Here is a 15,321-nt window from a genome sequence, read left to right on the forward strand (position 1 = left end):
TGTTATTTGTTGCATGACGGTCGCTGCTGCTACAGTAATCTAGCTCTTGGGGATCGTTTGGGAATTTTTTGGGCTTGTCGAGGAACGAAACTCGGTCCGGTGGGATTAACGTGGGTGAGAAAACGCGAAGGCAGGACGAGGACCACGATGACGAAGACGAGACGAAGGCGTGCGTTTCACGTTTCAGCTCATTCGGTGGGAGATCCAAAACAAAACACCGTTTGGCAAATCCGAAACTCCTCAGTCGGTTTTTAGTCGCGGTCGTCTTCGGATGAAAATTAACCGAAGTTACACTGTTGTTCCCGTTTTTTTCGGTTTCAGCCGGTGGATCTCTATCTTTGGGTTAGTGGACGGTTGGATTTGTCCGTCCTAGGGGGGATTTTGGGTAATTTTTGCCTGCTCTTAAGGGCATCTTGGGGTATCTGGAGGTGTGGCGTGACAATTGGGAAGGCCGCTTCCCGGTGGGAGATTCTAGTGGAATGAATTGAAGTGTACCTTTAATTAGCGAGCATAGAGTGGAGATTTAATTGGAAAAGTTAAACTTGTTCCTGAATTCATTGCGAAACAGACGAAAGTCGCGGGAATGTTTCCTAGAACGCTTTTGCGAAAACTGTTGTGTCTTCTTCAAGAGAGAAAGTAATTAACAGGGGCCATTATTGTCAATTAAAGATGTAGAAAGCAGAATGGGAGCAGCGCATTTGGAGGGATTTGTCTACGTAAAAGCTACTTTCACTTGATGGGAGTCCCGATATCTGTATGTGACAGCAAATTCCAATTAATTGATAGCTTCATTGGTGTGTTTCCCATTGTTCCAGTGTACACCACTTTATCGTGTTCGATACCTGTTGTGGAAATTATTGCTGGCAGATAATAGTGATAAAGTGATTCAACATACAGAAGTGCTACTTATGTATGATTACAGACGGCCACTGATAAGGATCTGAAACCCATACAAATCCGGGGGCACAAAATGGTGCCTTAGCGAGTAATCACAATCCCGCTTCAGAGCAGTATGAAGGTAGTGGGTGGAATCCTTACAATATAATTATTTCATCAGCTGGTCTCAATCGATCCCGAACAAAAGGAAACCAGCTGATTGATTCACATCCAATTCACCAGCCTCGAAACCATAACATAATCATCGAAACCCTTGCTCTCAACAAGGATCAAGATATCCAAAACTAGAAACAAGCGATACCGACAGAGGTAGATTGAAAGAAAACAACTGTGAAGTGAAACCTTTCTATCATCATCGGTGTGTTTGGTCGTTGTCGTAGGGCGCCTTCATCAACTTTGAAGCGTCTTCCTTGGTTCGTTTCTTTCGCTCAGAAGCCTCCAGGCAGAATTCACCAAAAGCCGGAAAGTTTCGCCGTCTCCAAGAGTCAACTACCCGGATCTCACTTAACAATCGACGAACCGACCAAGTGGTAGTGCTCCTTCTTGAATGATGGGAAAAATTAAGAAATCAAAAAAGTAAAATCTGAAACCCGACCATAGCGACGTCGCCGTTCATCGTCATCGTCGTCGTCGTCGTGAGGTGGAAAGTTATTGTGAAAGGCACGTGAAAGAAAACGGGTTAGTGTGATACCTGTTCGTTTTACAATGGAAAAATAAATTACAAATAAAAAATGAAATAAAAAATAAACCTCCGGTAATTGTAACAGCTAGCTAGCTGGTACCGCCTCGCAGTAATAACAGGTTCTCGATCGACGAGTCGAATACAAAAATGGCGCCGTGGCCGCCATCAAGAAACTTACTAGGAAAAGCTCGTCTGATGAGCCGCTACCAGCTAGGAACAAGAAGAACAACTACATCAACTTGAAGTGTGGAGTGAGTATAGCTTATGAAAAACGAATTCTTTTCACATTACTTGTTTTTTTGGTTCAGTTCAAATTTTATTTTCTCCAATTTTTCAAGCAGAACGAAGGTAGAGAATGGGGGAAAACCGCAACGCCACGAGCTACTCCGCCGTTGTGGGGCTGTGTTATGGAATGTTTTTTTCTTTCGTGGTTTTCGTTGATGGCGAAATTGGTTGGCAATTTTGTTCTGTTGTTTGCTGGCTGGTTGGGTTACTAGAAAAAGAAAACTTTTTTTCCTACCTTGAATTCTAGTGGTCTTGCAACTTTTCCCATATCGCTAATTATGAGCTGTTTGTGTGTGTGCATCTTGTTTCGGAGCTGCTCGTTGAGTGCTTCGAACGAAACAATTTTTCTAAACCACGGTATATCAGAAGGAGTGGAGTGGTTTTATCATTCGCTGAGTATCCTTTTTAGCAAATACTTGAGGTTTTGCCTTTAAATCATTTTCGGAAATTGGGCCTCATTTTATACATATTATCGAATCTTGAAGTCGGAATTAAATTTCACAAATTTATGATTATGAAAGTTTGTTGATGAGAGTTGTTGGACTATATCTCTGGAGCCACCATTGATTTTAACTCTCTGGAGCCATTAAAGCGAAACATATCTGAAATAAGCTCATCTTATCAAGTAGATAAGGCTGTAAATTTAGCTTAACGGACTCAGAAAATAGAGCAAAGTATTTAAACAAAGAAAGGGAAACAATCGAAGTATAGTTATATTCAACTAAACGATTCATATTCAAATGGTCACATGTTGTCTTTGCATAAAATACATGAAGATAACGCTTAAGTACTTTTGCAGTTCGTGTCATGAGGCATTAATCAAAGGCCTATAGAAGTATCGAACTGAGACTAACACTGGATAAGATGATATTTCAGGGATTTTAGACGAGATTCGACCAGACTGAACCGAACGCCATCAGCGTTTTTTCGAATCACTTGAGATTAATGAAGGAATATTATAAATTACTGATGAAATCTATACGGCTTATCAACCATTACCGCTAAACATATGGAATCATTCTTTTCTAAAATTGCTAAGAAGTGACAGAAAAATTGAATAATTTGGTTAAGATGAAACCAAAAAGCTGCCATAGATCTTTGACTTCTAGAGTATATTTTGAAATTTGAGGACTATGGGATACGATATGGTTAAATCGTAAACAAAATGGCGGCTCGTTAGCAGGATCAAATTTTGAAAAAAAAAAATTCTTAACAGAAATCAATCATTGATCAGTCTCTATTTTGACGGTTTTAACTAGTTTTCTTGATCATAGAGGATACAAAACACCTTCATAATATTTACGAATGCTAGTGATTGATAAACTAAGGCAGTTCGTGTGTTAAGGTCGAAAAAAAAAATTAAAATCGAAGAGGAACAATGATGCTGCATAAATTAAGGAGCTAAATTTTTTAACATTTTTTAAAAAATTTTAACTACAAAAAAATGAAATTTGCCAACATTCAACTCTATAGGTCCTTTCACTATTCCCCATTGATTTATTCCTTCAAACTTTACCATTTGATAGGGGTTCTAGCCTATTGTTCTAGACTGGCTTACTCTTGGAAAACGTCCCTATTTTTTGGACATCAATAAGGCCGGAACAAATTTCAAATCCTTCTTTTGTCACTCGGAGTTGGAACATCGCGAGGGACAATAAAAAATAATGCGAAAAACAAATAAATTGGAATAAATTGCACGGAAGCTTGTATGCAACCAAATTGCATACTATATCGTTGCACAAAACCTATAAATCGAGTAATTTTTTATCGAATAATTCAATGAAATCAAGAAAACAAAAGGTGAAATAACTCCCACTTTCTTAAATTTGTTTTTTAGTCTTGTAATCTTTCTAATATTGGAATTTTTCATTGGAATTTACATAAATTACTTCAAACTTTATTTATTTCCCCCTTCGGGTTTTTGGAAATTTCGAAGGGGGGGGGGGGGGGGGGGTGGCGGGTGACAAAAGAAGAAATTGATATTTGTTCCAGCCTAATTAACCTTAAAACACAACAAAAACTACACCAAAACTATAAATTTAGTAAATAAATCAATGATTAACCTTAAAAAACAACAAAAAGTACACCAAAACTTTAAATTTACTAAGGATAAAAGTTGAACTGTCACATAAATCAACCTACTGCTTCTAAACGCTTTGATTTCATCAGGAAGGGTGTTTGTTTGCGAGCCTTCGAAATAATAGATATATCAAGATTTGAACCACAACCTTTTTACTTACATTTGTAATTTTCAAAAACAAACCAAGTTTTACCCAATTTAAATCTCAAAACGTAGAAAAAAGTTTTAAAATATTTTAACTTTAGACTAAATTATTGATAGATATGTGGCAAATTTGGACGACGATCTGCGGAAGATGCAAATCGGTAGGTGGTACATAACTATTGGCACAATTAACGGCCAAAATTTCCACGACCAAAAGCCCTTTCAAAGGTTTCTAAATGTTCATACCCTACTTCGATTGGATCTGAAATCGTTCCATTCTGTGTTACCGTTCGTATTTATGGAGTCTTGAGTTTGTGCTCGTTTCCCACTAAACTTAAGGTAGACTTATTTTAAATTATATTTAAATTTATACAACACTACAGACAAACCCCTCACTACAGACAGTATAACGCATAGTTGTATAAAACACTGGTCTAAGGAAAATATGAACGAGAAAGATAACGGAAAGAGAGAGATGGAAAGTTTAGGAGGGAAAATAGGGGGTTCGATAAGATATCGAACACGGCTAGTCGATCTCTTGTTGGCGGACTTCACTGCAGCAGAGTTCGAGGCGTTTCCTAATCGAACTAAAGTGAAAGTTGAGCGTGATAAAGTGTTTAGAGGAAGGATCAGGACCCGAAAATATTGGCCTGCCTTAGCTGGGTGATCGAAATCTGTCTCAGCCCGAGAATAGCTTGATAGCCTAGACAACCATTTCCGGCTTGATAGTCTCGCATCCTTCATCCGCCCACCACAAATTATCACATCCTGCACGATCTGCCGAGATCTGACACCGTCTGACAAGATCTACCACCCTTGTTGCCGAAAATCCTGTCGAACCGCTCTTTCCACATTCTAAGAGCACACGCGGTATAACAAGTGGAAACATAGTAGAACCTCCGAATCAACCATTCCCGTTGAGCCATCGAGACCAGCAGCCAGCAGCAACAAAACAGGTACCTGTGAATCAAAACACACACACACAAAACACACACACAAAACACACTGACACACCTACACAAGGAAGTTTTGTAAGGTTAGGAAAAATAAACATAAAAGTGTAAATAAGCTTTGCTCAGTTATTTGGAAAGGAACTCCGATTTGCCCAATAGATCCAGGAGCCTACCTTGGGATCTCCGTCATCACACGCTCGAGCTCAGCCAACCAAAAGAAGGCCTTGTGTGCCCACCCTCCACTGAGTCTCCAGAGGAACGACCAGGGACTCGAGGGCTTAGGCTTGATACCTTCTGGATCTGGCAGTAACATCTGCAAAAAGAAAGAAGCAGAGTGATAAACTGTCAAAAATGTTGTTTTCTTCCAGAAGTTGGATAATCCGCTAAATTTGCCAAAACTTCGATAAAATAGAAAATTTAGAGTGCATTTGAAGGTCAAGATCTAAGAAATGGAAAACGTCAAGAAAAGCAAGTAGAAAACGGTAGTTCATAGAGTGCAATATAGATAGCGTGGATGATGCCCAAACATTTTGATCAATAAACATATTGATAAGACGCTATTCCAAAAACCACTGATAGATTGCCCACAAATTTTGCATATGTAAACATTACTTTACTTAGTAGTATCTCTGAGAATTTTATCAATTTCCATCCATCCGTTCAAAAGTTATTCACAAATATTAGTGTTGCATTTTTTCGAATATAGTCTTTAGTAGCAACCATTCAAAGTATATCGAATTCATGAAAAGGTTACGTCTAATTGCAGTAGTAATGGCATAAAATGCTCAGAATTTATAACGCGATAGATTAAGCAACATTTCCTATTGAAAAAGATGGTATTGGGCCTTTAAACTCAAAACATTGTCACAAAGTTTTTGGTTGACTCGCAGAGTTACAGATTATTGTTATCTAAACTACGGATGTTTTCCCCGCAACCTAGGTCGTGATAGCATAAAGTTTGGCTTCCCAAAAATAAAACCAGTTTTAAAAACCAGTCAAAATTCTGCAAAAAATATAGTTGTATGGATCTGATCCATACGCTCTCTGTTGCTATAACGCATGGATCACGCAAAATCTGGACGCATTAAAAAGGGTATCTCGGAGCTTTCTAAACGAAATAAAAATGTTTTGTAATCAAAATGTAGGGTTCTTATTGCACTTCAAAGGAAAAATAAGAAAAAAAATTGTTCCGATGTTGTTTTGATGAAATTTCAAATTTTTTGTCGAGAACCACTCATCATAGTTTGGACACCCTATTCACTGACCTCAGCGGCCATTTTAACCCACAATCTCTTCATCTCTGTTGCATCCAGAGTCGTCCTACCATTCTTTATCATCTTCTGCTTGACAATTGCCCAAATTTTTCGATAGGGTGGAATTGAGGGCAGTTGGGTGGGTTGATGTCCTTTTCGACAAAATCCACCCGTTGGCCCGATACCACTGTAGTGCCTCTTTGCTGTAGTGACAGCTTTCCAAATCTGGCGAAAACTTTACTTGTCCTTTGTGAGATCTAATGTACGAAAAAAAAAAACGTTTTTTAAGGCACTCCTCCTTGTACATTTCGGAGTTCATGGTCTTGTTTTTCATAAAAACCGGGGTTTTTCGTCCGCAGCTGCAAATATCTTGCCAGATAAAACACTTTCTTGCCAACTTATCGGCAAAAACGAATTTGAACTTGGCGGGGACATTACCCCGACCAGTTGCTTTGTAAAATTTTTGGTCAGGAAGCCGCCCAAAATCAGATTTCACGATTTTTGAACCAGACCACGTCGGGTTTTTGACGTGGGTGTCCAATATTAATTTTCGCCTCGCGGCTTCCATTACGTGTAACTTTATTGGAAATGAACGAATTGTTATGAAATTTTCAGCACTGATAGAGGAAACATTCCCGAACAAAGTACTGTCAAAATATTCCAGATCCGATAACTAGGAGCGCTATGGTATAATAAACAGTGCGTCCAGATTTTGGATGATCCCTGCTTTAATACTGTTGAAAATTTATAAAAATTTCGTTACTGATTTGTCTGAAAAAAAGCTTCAACAGTGTTAAAAATAAAAAAAACAACAGAGTTCCATAAATTTTCATGAAAATATTGATAAAAAAATTTCATACAAAAAGTCTAACATGTGTTTAAATACTGATTCTGTTTATGTTTTTAAACAAACTTGGCAGTTTCTAATCAGTTTTCAATATTTTTGGTTTTAAATTTCAAGTTTGTGAAAGCCGGCACCGCTTGAAATGATTTTGATAAACTTGGCCTGTTTGAAGATAAAATATTTGTGCAAATTTTACCAAATTCCAGCTTATCAATGAAAAATTCAGTGATGATTATTGTGATGCTATCTAAAACTTCTTGTAGTTGTATCTTTTTTCAGTCATTGTACACTTGTACTGTCTTAAAATGTTGTGGAGCGTTAGTTTGATAAGAAGTTTCATGAAAAAAGCTTTAATTCGAAAAGTTATATCGACAAGTTTAAGCAATAATTAAATCTCACATAAACCTTGCAGTAAGGTTTATTGTGCTTGGATTTTGAAGCTGGTTGAACAAAATATGAGTATTTGAACTTATAAGTATTTGGTAAAAAAACATTTAGCTGTGTCGTGTCAATTCTTGAAAATGCCAATAATGATGGAAAATTTGCCGGAAATATCGGTTTTTACCGTACCAAAAGTCGGTATTTGGTATTGAGGAAATGAACGGTTTTACCGGTTTCGGTAAAACCGGTTAGACCACCCTAGTTAGGGGGTCTCTCATATAAAAGACAAATATTGCATAGCTCGAAAACTGATCATAAAAATTAAACTAAATTTGGCATGGGAGAGTATTCAAAGTCGAGGAATATTTACATGAAAATTTTTAACTCTTCCTTACTCCCAGTGGAAAGATAGGAAGTACTAAGGGCGCTACCAATTTTTTAGATAACTCGAGAACTTATTAAGCTAATAGATCCAAATTTGGCAAGGGAGGGTATCGGTATACGAGAAATGTTTCAATGGTTATTTCTGACCCGCCCTTTCTCCTGTGGGGATAAAGGAAGGGAAGAGAGGGACTTCCATACCTTTTTATAGCATAGCTTGAGAACTATTCAAGCAAATGGAACCAAGTTTGGCTTGGAATATTTGGCACCCCTCCCTCCTTGCAGTGAGAAGATAGAAAGAGAGGAGGGGGCTCCTTTAAATTTTTGAGCATAACTGGAAAACTACTCCAGCAAATAGAACCAAATTCAGCGTAGGAAGGTATACAATAAATGAAAATCCTCCTTTTTTTTCCAGTGAGAAAATTTTCTAGGGGGGAAGGATGCTCCTATTCAGATTTTTACATCATTCGAGAATGTATCCAGCAAATAGAACCATTTTTTTTTCTTTGGAGCGTATTTGAGTACGAGGAATGTTTCTATAAATATTTGATACTATTGCCTTCGTCCAGTGAGATGATAGGAAGGAGAGAGGGAGTTAACAATTTACAATTTTTCGCATTACTCGAGAACTAATCGAAAATATGGAACTAATTTGACATGTAAATCTATTTGAATACACTGAATGTTTCTATGAATATTTCCTTCCAATGAGGGGTTAGGTAGGAGGGTGGGGCTCCGATGCAAATTTCATAGCATAACTCGAGAATTAATAATGCAAACGAAACAAAATTTGGCATGAGAGGGTATTTAAGCACTAGAAATGTTTCTTCGGTGATTTAAAAGCCCTTCCTCCATTGAGGGGAACAATAAAAAGTGGCAAGTGGGTCACTCATACATTTTTATTAAGATCTCGATAACTTATCAAGAAACAGGAACATGGGAGCATATTTGTGAACAGGAAATATTTATCTGATGGATTAAGAACCCTTTCTACTGTTATAGGGGAGATATTAAGTAAAGAGAGGGTCACTCATTTTTCGAATAACTTGAGAATTTATCGATATTGGAACTACATACAGCATGGGATCGTATTTGTGTACAAGACAAGTTTTTCTGTTTGAGACCCCTTACAATTTTTGTACCAATTATATAACTAATCCAGATTTTCTAACCAAAATTCATAAAGCGTAACAAGCTGTTATAGCCCCTTCCCCCTAGACGCTTTACGTAATATTTAAATGATCCCTAACTATCACCAATTTCATTAATTTTTGGAAGTTATGCAAAGCACACCGAGTCAGCTAGTTTACTATAAATCTTAAATGGATTTTCTGAAAACCGAAAGAATTTCTCGTTGTGAACCTCCAGGACATCATTTTGCTGAGTTGATCTTTTGTTCCCATAGCTTTTGAGCTTTGAACTGTTGTGAATACAGGAACAATTTTTCGTTCCAAGTATCGAAAGCTAATTAAAAAAATCATCTATGTTTCTTGAATTTATATTTAAAAATTTAAAACAATTAAGGTTTTAAGATTGAAAAAAAAATAACAAGGATGAAAAAGAGTGATCAAAGTTGAAAAAAAGGAATCAAACTTTAAGTAAAGAACGCTTATACTACATACATGTCACTTACATTGAATAAAAAATAAGATCGGATGAACCGATTTTGATGAATTATTATATGGATGAAGCTCAAAATCCCATTCTAAAGTGCTCTTTTTCTTGAAAACTGTTGTCCCATTTTTAACAATTAAAAATCTTTTGGTATGACGCAAATGTAAGTGTGGTTGTGTGTGTGTGTACAGTGAGTGAAATAAGAATAATACCAATAAGTTTTTTGCCTGTTAAAATATGAATGATTACAAATCACCAAAATTTTCTTGTACAATTTGTTTTGAATTAATTAACGGATAAATCAAGGATTATTTAACTTTTTTTGGACGTTGCAATTGGCGTTGAGGACAAAAAATATGGCAAAAGGGTGCGGAACAAGAATAGTACCACTTGTGTTTTTCAACAAAAACAAGATTATTTCTAGAAATTTACTGTGTAAAATTACGAATTACTTGAATAGATAACTGCATTTTAAGGAGTTTTCTAGAGATCCAAAGGTTTACAAAGGTTTTAAAAGGGTTTTAAGAGAAGTTCTAAGAAATTTGATATTGGAGCTGTAATTCTTTACCAAACTACTTATTTTCTTCATTAAAATGACGTGAAATGATGAAACAAACATACTGTGTTTATTTTGAATCAGAAAGAAAACAGGTTGAAATTCGAAAACTTAGTTTTTTTTATCAGTAAACTTCACTTTTTCCAGTTTCAATTTATAGATGGCAGCACTATCTTACAGTTAAAACAAAAATAAGTCTCAACATTGATTTTACAGGTTTATTTAGGCCCATATTCATCATTTCGAGGTAATTTACCAACACAGTTTTGTTGGAGTTTGAGCTGCGGAAAGCTTTTCCGGATTTGCAAAAAAAAAAATCACCAGCACAAGAATATACCATCGCCAAAATTCCTGCTCATCTCAACTTCCGGTTCAATTTCAAATCATACCAATAGTACTTCTCTGTGATCATACTCAGGCTTCCGAAAGTTACAGCTTTGCTATGACAGCCTTTTGTTTGCCAAACAAACTGTCTCGGTTTTCCTTACCACTCGATTCGCTGCTGTACCGACGGTAACGAATCGTAATGCTTCGGCTACATCGCACACGTGCGAGAACCCAGGCTGTATCTGAACAATCTGCTCAAAGCATGCGTTGCCGAAAGTGTTGTGCTTTAAGCTGTAGCGAACCCAACCGAGAGTTTGGTTTTCATCCCTTCATGCCTACTGTTTCGAAAATAATTTCATCCTTACTGTCGGCTGCAGGGCGTGACAGTTTTTGCAGGACTGTCACGGGTGACTGTCGTGCCCATACCGTACCTATGCCCGATCGTATGCGCTGCTGCTTGGATCGAATAGATCGAACGAGCCATATATTCACACCGAGCAGCAGCATACGACCGAGGCGTAACTCGATGTGTGGTGCCGGTGCAGGTTAGGCGAAAAGGGGAGGGGAGGGTGATTGGGGTGATCACCACCCGCAGTAGCTTCAAGCAAGAGGAAAATACGTTCGTTCGAAATCAACTCAGCCCGAGCGAATCTCGGCTACAGTTGGACTGAGTAAGTAGTATTGTCATGCGAAATTCAACGCATTGAAAACTGTCACGAAGATTTTCCCAAAACTGTCACGAGGCTTAAAAAAATTTCATACCCACGAACAAACTCTCGCGTGAGGTAAAACAATCAATCGCTGTACATCGCACGAACGCTCCTTTTAAAACTGTCGGGGCAGAAATATTCGGGAAGCTTTCATCGAGGTGCATGTGCGACATTCGCAAGAATACTGTCGTTCGCCAGTACTTTTAGGAAGCCTGATCATACTGCTGAAGTCTGTTTCACATAAAGGGTGATACGGTCAAAATTTGGTCAAGGGAAAACGCGTGTGAATCGGTGAAATTGTTTATTTTAATAATCAAATTAAATTTCTTTTTTAAGTTTAAACAGTATAAAATTCAGAAAAATATTCAGTTGGGCTTCCGTTTTTCCAAATTCGAATTGCCGGGCTTTACGCTTAGCCCCTGCCATCAGATTTTGTACAGCCACCTTGTCCACATTCTTCGCCGCAGAAAGCCAGTTTGCCTTGAACTGCTGCTCGTCCTTAGCAGTTTTTTTGGTCTTCTTTAGGTTCCGCTTGACAACAGCCCAGTATTTCTCAATTGGGTGGAGCTCTGGCGTGTTGGGAGGGTTCTTGTCCTTGGGAACCACCTGCACGTTGTTGGCGGCGTACCACTCCATGGCCTTTTTACCGCAATGGCAAGATGCCAAATCCGGCCAAAACAGTACGGAACAACCGTGTTTCTTCAGGAAAGGCAGCAGACGTTTATTCAAACACTCTTTCACATAAATATCTTGGTTGACAGTCCCGAAAGCTATGAAAATGCTGCTTTTCAAGCCACAGGTACAGATGGCTTGCCAAACCAGATATTTCTTCGCGAACTTTGACAGTGTCATGTGCTTGAAAATATCTGCTACCTTTCCCCTTTCTTTTGCCGTATAAAACTCCTGTTCCGGAAGCTGCTTGTAGTCGGCTTTGACGTAGGTTTCGTCGTCCATTACCACGCAGTCAAACTTCGTCAGCATCGTCGTGTACAGCCTCCGGGATCGCGCTTTGGCCGTCGTATTTTGTTTATCATCGCGGTTTGGAGTCACTACCTTCTTGTAAGACAGTAGTCCAGCTCGTTTTTTGGCTCGATGCACGGTTGTAGACGATACACCCAGCTTATTTGTGGCATCTCGGAGAGAGAGGTTAGGGTTTCGCTTAAAACTACCGGCAACTCTCTTTGTCGTCTCAGTGGCTTCCGGTTTTCGATTTCCCCCCGATCCAGAATTCCTGGCTGTCGACAAACGTTCCCCAAACACTTTAATTACATTTTTAACGGTTGATTTGGCAAGTTTTAGCTATTTTGCCAGCTTTGCGTGCGAGTAGCTCGCATTTTCGCGATTCGCAAGCAAAATTTTGATACGCTGCTCTTCTTCCTTGGACGGCATTTTGACAACTGAAGAGTGAATTCCAAAATCAAAATAGGAGTAACATTCTACACGCATACACCTTCAAAATGAGGGGTGTTCAGGTTTTTTAAATGCAGAATTGAATGAAATACGTCAAGTTGATATTGACCAAATTTTGACTGTATCACCCTTTAGAATCTGGTCGGATAAAATAGATCATTTCTCCGCAAAGAAATAACGTACAACAAAATTAAAAATGTCATTTTGTAGGGGTTTTATTGCACTTTAAGGAGAAAAATACATAAAAATCATTCGTCAGCTTTTCGGATGAGTTTTCGAACTTTTTTTGTGATACCACCCATCATTTTCTGCACAGTACTGCTGGTAACCTCATTCGCCATCTTGTTCCACCACTTTTCCATTTGAGCGGGTTTTTTCATGGAAAATCCGGACAGTTTGGTGGATTGATACTTTTTTCAACAAAATCGATCTTGTTCTCCTTATACCACTTAACGACATCCCGGCTGTAGTGGCAGCTGTAGCGGGACCGAATGAATGGCAAAAACCTCTTCTGGAGACATTCTTCTTCGTAAACATTTCTATTCAATGTGTCCCCAGTGATGAAAATCTTAGTCTTCTTCCCACAACTACAGATCCTTTGCCAAATCATCAAATTACGAGCAAATAAATCGGCAAAAACAAACTTGAATCTACCCGCAACATTCCCTTTACGCTTCGCAAGGAAAATTTGTTACCGGGAGTTTGTCGAAAATCCATTTTGACGTAAGTTTCGTCGTCCATCAAAATGCATCCGTTGTATTTGGTCCACACTTTCTCGTACAACTTCCTTGCCTTGGTTTTGGCAACCAGGTTTTGTTTCAGCGTCCTGTTGGGGTGTTTGCTTGCATGATACGACCGCAAGCCTCCTCGCAAACAAATTCTTCGAGCTGTACTGTGGTTCGTCTTGAACTTTTTCGCCAAATCACGCAAGGAGATTCCAGGATTATTGTGAACTGATCGAATGACCTTTGCTCGCAGCTTCCGGTCATATATTTCACTTTTACGCCTGATTTGTTTGGCTTCACCACTAAGTAAACAAACCATCCGGATCAAAACACAGGCAATAGATTCGCGATGTGACAACTAGGGGCGCTGCAGTAAATGAAAAGATGCGACCAGATTCTATGTGAAACAGACTTTAGTCGTCTGGTCCATCAAGCTTTATCGGAAAGAACAAAATTATTCTGATTATCGGTCCAAGACATCCACTTTTAGTCACCTTAATGAAATTCTAATTTTTTGATTTTCTGATCTTAGAATTTCAAAGCGATCACACGGTACCAAGTACTTATTTCTTGACCAAAATCATCCAGCATACCTGAATTAATCCCAGATATTCGAAAATGAGCATCAATTCGGTTTCATTCCAAGATAGTGCTGCCATCTATGACTTGAAATTACAGAAATAGTGTTAGACTATTTAAAAAACATTAGTGTTTTTTTTTATTTGAAGCCTGTTTTTTTATTTAAATTCAGCCTCAAATGTATTTTTCATCATTTTGCATCATACTAATGAATGTTAATGAAGAAATCAAGCAGTTTAATAAAGTATTATAGCTCAAATATCAAATTCCTAAACGCTAGAAGAGCATCTCTTAAAACCCCTTTTAAAACCTTTGAAATTCTAGAAAACTCCTTAAAATGCAGTTATTCATTCAAATAATTCGTAGAAGCATTATTATCCACTTTTACACAGTAAATTGCTAGAAATAATCTTGTTTTTGTTGAAAAACACAAGTGGTACTATTCTTATTTCACACCCTTTTTTCATATTTTTGGTCCTCAACGCCAATTGCAACGTCCAAAAAAAGTAAACTTATGATTGTTTTATCTGTTAAACAATTCAAAACAAATTGTAGAAGAAAATGTTGGTGATTTTCAATCATTAATATTATAACAAGCAAAACAGTACCACTATTCTTATTTTGCTCACTGTATATCATAAAATAAACATCAATCACATAGTATAGAGATTTAATATATTATTTCTATTCAAGAAGTTCCAAACCCATTAAGAACGTATGGATGTTTTCTTTTCTATCTGACGTCAAAAGATGTGAACGTTCAATAAAATCGTTTCAAATTACTTACTAGCGGCACATCCACCCTAAACCTAGCTCAACCTAAAAACATTGGGATATCACTAACCTTTCCTGTCCCAGCACAGGTCATGAAAGTAGTAGCTACCTTCCTACTGTTTCTTCTGTTGATTGTTTTCGTTCGTGTTCAGATTATATTTGATCAGCAGGCACGGGACTGGCTTTGTTTTCAAAATGAATTCGCCCGAATGAATCCTCTCTTTGGCTTTACCTAGTTTCTACTTGTCTTCTGCTCCATGCTTCCTTAATCGGAAGATAAACTGAGAAACAGGAAAAGCACCACTCCGACTCCGATCCACCAAAGATTGAACACGGCTTCAAGACCCACTTCAACCGGGGATTGCTGCTTGCTTGGCTTTGAATATTTCCAAGGGATGGAAGAAAGACTCTGTGTGTCTGTGTTATCGTTTTTCCGACTTTTTCGGTTTTTCCTCTTCAGCTTTTTGCTGCTGTGTCTATCTACTCCGGTTTTCCTCCGGTGCAGTTTCCCGAAAGACGACGGAAACTTTAATCGATTATTCTTCCCCAAATAGAAACGTTTTTCGGAAGATAAACAAACAAATTTCGTAGCTTATTTTCGTTGGAGCAGTTCTTTCCGATTATCCATTGTTTGAGTGATTCAGTTTCAAGTTTTTCCTTCTCAAAGTTAATTTTCTTGAAGACGAGAAACGAACGTTGCAAAAATTTCTTCTGAAGTTAAGTTCA

General features: G+C 38.0%; 2 protein-coding genes across 3 annotated transcripts in view; one reads left to right on the forward strand and one right to left on the reverse strand.

Moving 5' to 3' along the window:
• The window catches only part of LOC129752530 (carboxylic ester hydrolase-like), a 45,176-nt gene that overhangs the window by 7,310 nt on the left and 22,545 nt on the right, over positions 1 to 15,321 (reverse strand). The gene's annotated exons all lie outside the window — the stretch shown is intronic.
• LOC129756948 (uncharacterized) overlaps positions 261 to 15,321 on the forward strand; it is a 608,072-nt gene continuing 593,011 nt past the window's right edge. For both annotated transcript variants that reach the window (XM_055754020.1, XM_055754021.1), the window contains exon 1: positions 261 to 1,830. The gene's annotated coding sequence lies outside the window, so the exon portion shown is untranslated. The remainder of the gene's footprint in view (positions 1,831 to 15,321) is intronic.

This window comes from Uranotaenia lowii, chromosome 3, assembly GCF_029784155.1.
Source record: "Uranotaenia lowii strain MFRU-FL chromosome 3, ASM2978415v1, whole genome shotgun sequence".
Classification (NCBI taxonomy): Eukaryota; Metazoa; Arthropoda; class Insecta; order Diptera; family Culicidae; genus Uranotaenia; species Uranotaenia lowii.